Genomic DNA, 6,000 nt, shown 5'->3' with positions numbered 1-6,000 from the left:
AAACTTTCTTGTAATGGGTGTATTGCACGCCGGACGCTGTGAACCGCCATACCAATACCCTGATGAGTATCCCCCAGTTTGTGACATGTTTGATGTCTCGAGTGTTTTCGTGGAAAATATGTAGCACTTTGCTACGTGTGGCAAGTTAAAATTAAGAGGCTTGCCATAGGAAAATAACATGTGATGCTATTAGCCTCGTCTTGGATGGTCTCCTAAAACTTGCCACAAGTCTATCAGTTCGGTGGAAAACTTCGATGGCTGAGATCACATCTCATGAGGAAGGGTAGTCGTTGATTATGTCTACCTTGTGTTGGCACCTGATAATGGCACAGTGGCGTTTTGGTGGATGCCAGCGGCAATGCGGCATGGCTGGCATAACTCGTGCATGCCAGTGGCATGGTGGTGCAAGTAGCGCCTGACGTAGCCATGGACACTAGATTTAGGCGGCTGGTCGCCCAAAACTTGCCACAAGCCTGCCAGCTTTGTAGAGAACTTGGATGGCTGAGATTGCATCTCATGAGGAAGGGTAGTCGTTGATTATGGATACCTTATGTTGGCGCCTGATAGTGGCACAATGGCGCCTTTAGGGCATACCAGCGGCATTGCGGCATGGTTGGCATAGTTCGTGCATGCTAATGGCACGGTGGAATGGCTAGCATAGTTTGTGCATGTCAGCAGCACGATGGTGCTAGTGGCGCCTGGCGAAGCCATGGCCACTGAAATTTTGGAACGTTGGTGTTAGACTCAAACGTGGTGTGGAAACATCAGTTTCAATGGTCACATTGATGCCCATGTTCTGTGGAACATTGTTTGGCTCGGTTGGCGCGTCAACTTTAGCTAAATTAGGGTTTGGCATGTCGAAACCCTAATTAGCATATATGGCATGTAGCATGCGGTAGGAGGCCATGGCATGGTATTTTATACAAACGATTCCGGAGGAGCCATAGGCAGGCCACCATGTAGAAACGGCCACAAGATCAAATATTTCCACGAGTGGCTATGGTGTGGCGCCTTTTTTAGGGTTTCTTAAGTCCGTACAGCTTAGGGCATGTTGCGGGCCCGAGGTGGCATAGTTTTGTGCCACGATTAGAAATTAGGGTTTCTTCCACCGCCACTAGAGCATGGTTGCGCCTAGGGTTTAGGCTAGCCAAATTGAAGTCTATTGTGAAGCTGGTCACGCACGAAGAGTGGGTTGGTAAGTTTTGGCATGCTATCGCGGTAAGTGGCGCGTTTGGCATGTGCGCCTGACATGCTTGTTTTGGCATGTTTGGCATGCCGTTAGCATGTTGGCACGGTTTCGGAAAGCCAACTTAGTATGGGACCTCTTGACATAATTTTCACATCTTTTAAGATCGTGGAAGGTTTAGAGCAACCTGATTGGTCAATGAAAGTAGGGGGCCGGCCAAGCACGGGTGCGGCTACCCTTTTGGTGCGCGTGGCAGGTTTAATGTGACCTGATTGGTTGATAAAGGAATAAGGGCCAGTTGAGTAGCATGAGGCGTGGCCAAGCGGCGCTGGCTAGCCTATGACGTGTCCACGCTCCCTTTTATTGCTGCTCCTACCCCGCGGCTCCGTTATTCTTTGTATTCTGATTTTGGTTAGGACCCTGCTCCTACTAATCCACAACGGATTAATTGATTATTTGTTTAAGCATAGTCTCGACCGACGGAGTCTAATTTAATGCGCAGGGAGCAAAAACCCTAACTTTGTATATTAGTCAGGTTCATGAGTTATCATAAAATTGATTGAATTCTATGTGCTGGCACAAATTTTTTTTATTTACAGAGTGCAGTGCGCTTTCTGACTGAGTATTTTGTGCAAGAGCCTTAACTTTGGTACTTGGAGATCCGTGCTACTCTGCTGCGAGTGAACACAGATCCGTCATGCCATACCGATATTAAGGGTTCTACCGGGGAACATAGCACATGAAAGGTACTCAGTGGGTTTTCTATTAATAAGTAATATAAGCAAGGCGCCGAAATTTATAGAGCATCTGGGATTGTTGTTACATGCGCCAGTCTGGATAAATTTCATGTAAATATATTGTACGGCTCAATACATATGCCAGTGAAGAAGTTGACACTTATGGCTTCGCTTCCTTACAGAGTGACGTCACATCAAATTCAAAGTTTTACAATTTTAACCATGAGCTAAAAACCACCATCAACAACAGTGTCATAGTATTATTATACAACATCAAAGTTCAATTGTATCACAACTTTGACAACAATACTATGGTGATATGTGTCACTCCCCCTTAGTCAATACTCCATCTCACATGAAAACCACTCCCCCTTACATAATGATCCGAAAACCATATGTATTTGTAGTGTGAACTACATATTAATTCTCCCCCTTTTTGTCAATAAAATTGGAAAAGGTACGAAAACTAGTGGGATCTTAATGAAATTTCCATAGAGACACTTCATGACCAAAAGAAAGCACATATCAACTTTTTAGATGCAATCATATAGCCGAAACTAAATGCATTCATCAAGGAGTTTTATAAAGATACAAGATAACCCCTAAAATATTCCACAGCCGCACTCTTCACAAAGATTTGGCTATTAAGAACAAGTTCAGTTAAGAACTCTCCCCCATAAAATGTCATTCCCGAGAGAACAACAAGAGTGACCTTACTTTCACAAGAAAAGAAGGATTTCTTTGGACATGAAACATGAATTTGTATCCAAAAATATAAATTAAATTAACCATAAGAGAACCTATGATTAATTTAATAGGAAATACTTACATAAAATAACTTACGGAGACGCACAGTATATACATAAAAAATATGGATCGGGGAAGATCAATACTGCAGAATAAACAAAGATTCATTCTATCCTTCTGTTGATGGTGGATTTTAGTTCAGGGGTAAAATTGTAAAACTCTACATCTAATAGGCCGACACTCTGTAAAGAGACAGATCCGTGTAAAGGTGATGGGTGTTTAACCTGTTCACTGGAACACTTATTGAGCAACTCAATGTTCTCTCATAAAATTTACCAAGAATGGTGCATGTAGCAACAGTCCCAGGTATTCTGTAAATTTTGGAACCTTGCCTACATTCAATTAATATAAGTTTCTTTGAATGTTTTAAGTGCGACGTTCCCCGGCTGAACCCTTAATGTTGATATGGTATGATAGTTTGTGTTCACTCGCAGCAGAGTAGCACGAATTTCCAAGTATCAAGGATAAGGTCTTTGCATAAGGTACTCAATCAGAAATCATGCTACTCTCTGGAAATGAACTTAAAATAACTCTGTGTCAACACATAGAATTCAATCAATTATCCTGACTAATTTACAAAAGTTAGGGTTTTGCGCCTTGTGCAGTATATCAGACCTTGGTTGTCTAAATTAACCTTAGGCAAACCAGGTAATTAATCCACCATGGATTAGCAGATGCAAAACCTTGCCCAGAATCAGAAAACAAGGAGCCGTAGAATAGTAGAAGCAACAAAGAGAGGCGTGGCCATGCCTTAGGCCAACCGGCGCCATTTTCCATTGGCCACGCCCCATACTAAACCGACCCTATTTCCCTCGACCAATCAGGTACCCTTAAACTCGCCAGACGCACATAAGTTGTGGCTGGGCCCATACTTTCCGGCCCTATTTCCTATCGACCAATCAGGTCGCACTAAACCTGCCACGTGCACCAAAAGGGTGTCCACGCCCATACTTGGCCGGCTTCCCCTGCTTTATTTGACCAATCAGGTTGCTCTAAACCTGCCACAACTTCAAAAAGGGTGGAAATTGTGTCAAAAGGTTACCCTACCAAGTTGGCTTCCCAAAACCATGCCAACATGCCAACGGCGTGTCAAAAATGCCAAAAACAAACATGCCAGGTGCACATGCCAAATGGCATGCCAAACGCGCATGCCAAGCGCACATGCCAAACATGCCAAAAGCATGCCAATCGCACACGCCAAATAGGCATACCAAGTGCACGTGCCAAACGTGCCACCTACTGCATACTACATGCCATATACGCTAATTAGAGTTTCAACATGCAAACCCTAATTTAGGCAAAGTTGCCGCGCCAATGGAGCCAAACAATTCTCCACATAACATGGGAATCAATGTGGCCAATAAAACTGATGTTGTCACGCTAGGTTTGATCTAACACCAACGTGCCAAAAATCCATCGGCCATGGCTACGCCAGGCACCACTTGCACCATCGCGCCGCTGACACGCACAAACTATGCCAGCCATGCCGCGACGCCATTAGCATGCCACTGTGCCATTTTCAGGCGCCAACGAAAAGTAGCCACAATCAACGACTACCCTTCCCCATGAGATGCAATCTCAGTTGTACAAGTTTGCCACCAAACTAACAGACTTGCAGCAACCTTTAGGCGACCAGCCACCTAAATCCCTTGGCCATGGCTACGCCAGGCGCCACTTACACCATCATGTGGATGGCATGCACAAACTATGCCAGCCATTCCACCGTGTCACTGGCATGCACGAACTCTGCCAGCCATGCCGCAATGCCACTGGCATACATTAATGGCGCAACTGTGCCATTACCAGGCGCCAACAGAAGGTAGGCATAATCGACGACTACCCTTCCTCATGATATGCGATCTCAGCCATCCAAGTTTTCCACCGAAACAACAGACTCGTGGCAACTTTTAGGCGACCCGCCGCCTAAATCTAGTGGTCATGGCTATGCCAGGCGCCACTTGAACCACCGTGCCACTGACATGCACGAGCCATGCCAGCCATGCTGCAATGACGCTGGCATGCACCAAAGGTGCCATTGCGCCATTACCATGCGCCAACAGAAGGTAACCATAATCAACGGCTACCATTCATCATGAGATGCAATCTCAGCCGTCAAAGTTCGCCACCGAGCCGGCAGGCTTGTGGCAAGTTTCAGGCCACCAGCCAAGACAAGCTTAATAGCATCACATGCTATTTTTCTGCGGCAAGCCTCTTGATTTTAACTTGCCACACGTAGCAAAGTGCTACATGTTTTCCACGAAAACACTCGAGACATCAAACATGTCACAAACTGGGGGATACTCATCAGGGTATTGGTCTGGCGGTTTACAACGTGTGGTGTGCAATACGCCGGTTACAAGAAAGTATCACGAAGAAGGGCGGTTAGTAATGGAAAGAAGTAATGGTGTAAACGTTTCCTTCATCATGGAAGCATAAATTCTGACGTTACACGTTACTCCAATCTTCCAATACTCAATCGTTTCCACTTCCTACGAGATCAGGGTACGTTTTACTACAACTTGTATAAATAGGTTTCACCTATTTCCACCAAACAACAAGTTTTGGTCAGGGGAGCAATACAGTATCCAGAAATCACCTGATAGCTTTGCATTCAACTAGCCAGTTCTACTTTCTGATACAAGTCGTAAACAACCACACCTCCAAAATCAACTATCCTGGTCTCAACACTTTCTTCACTTCAGTCTCTAAGACCAACCCTTCTCCTTCACTTTGTGATCGAAGCAAACCTGAAAAGGCCATTTCTTGGTTTAGGCCAGGGTTGTACAGATTGATCTCTCGAATCAAAAGTACTCCCGTGCAGTACATTGTTTAGGGTCTAGACTCGTTTCTCATCCACACACACGAATTTACCAAAATCAGCAGAAACCGTTTTCACCCTCAAACAATTGGCGACCATAGTAGGAGATTAATCTCTCGGTTGCAATATCAATTTCCAATTTCCAATTTCATTTTTCAATCCCGATCTCAAGATGGTAGAACTCAGGTCCGGATCAGCAACAAACCCTGAAAACACTAGCACCGAAAATACACTCGGTATAAACGTTCCTTCCAGTGGCATTAATACGCCACCTATCAAATCCAGCGGCGCGGAAAACGTTCCTTCAAGCGCTACACCTCCAGTCACCAGAGCCAGGGCTGCTGCCGACGCCCAAACATTTCTTCAAGTGTGACACCTCCAACCGTCACTAGAGCCGATGCTACTCCACCCTCAGGATGATAAACTGGGGGAGCCAGAGGAAGTCGATTCCA

Source organism: Papaver somniferum, chromosome 3 (genome assembly GCF_003573695.1).
Source record: "Papaver somniferum cultivar HN1 chromosome 3, ASM357369v1, whole genome shotgun sequence".
NCBI classification, from domain to species: Eukaryota; Viridiplantae; Streptophyta; class Magnoliopsida; order Ranunculales; family Papaveraceae; genus Papaver; species Papaver somniferum.
Note: the sequence above shows the minus strand (reverse complement) of the source record.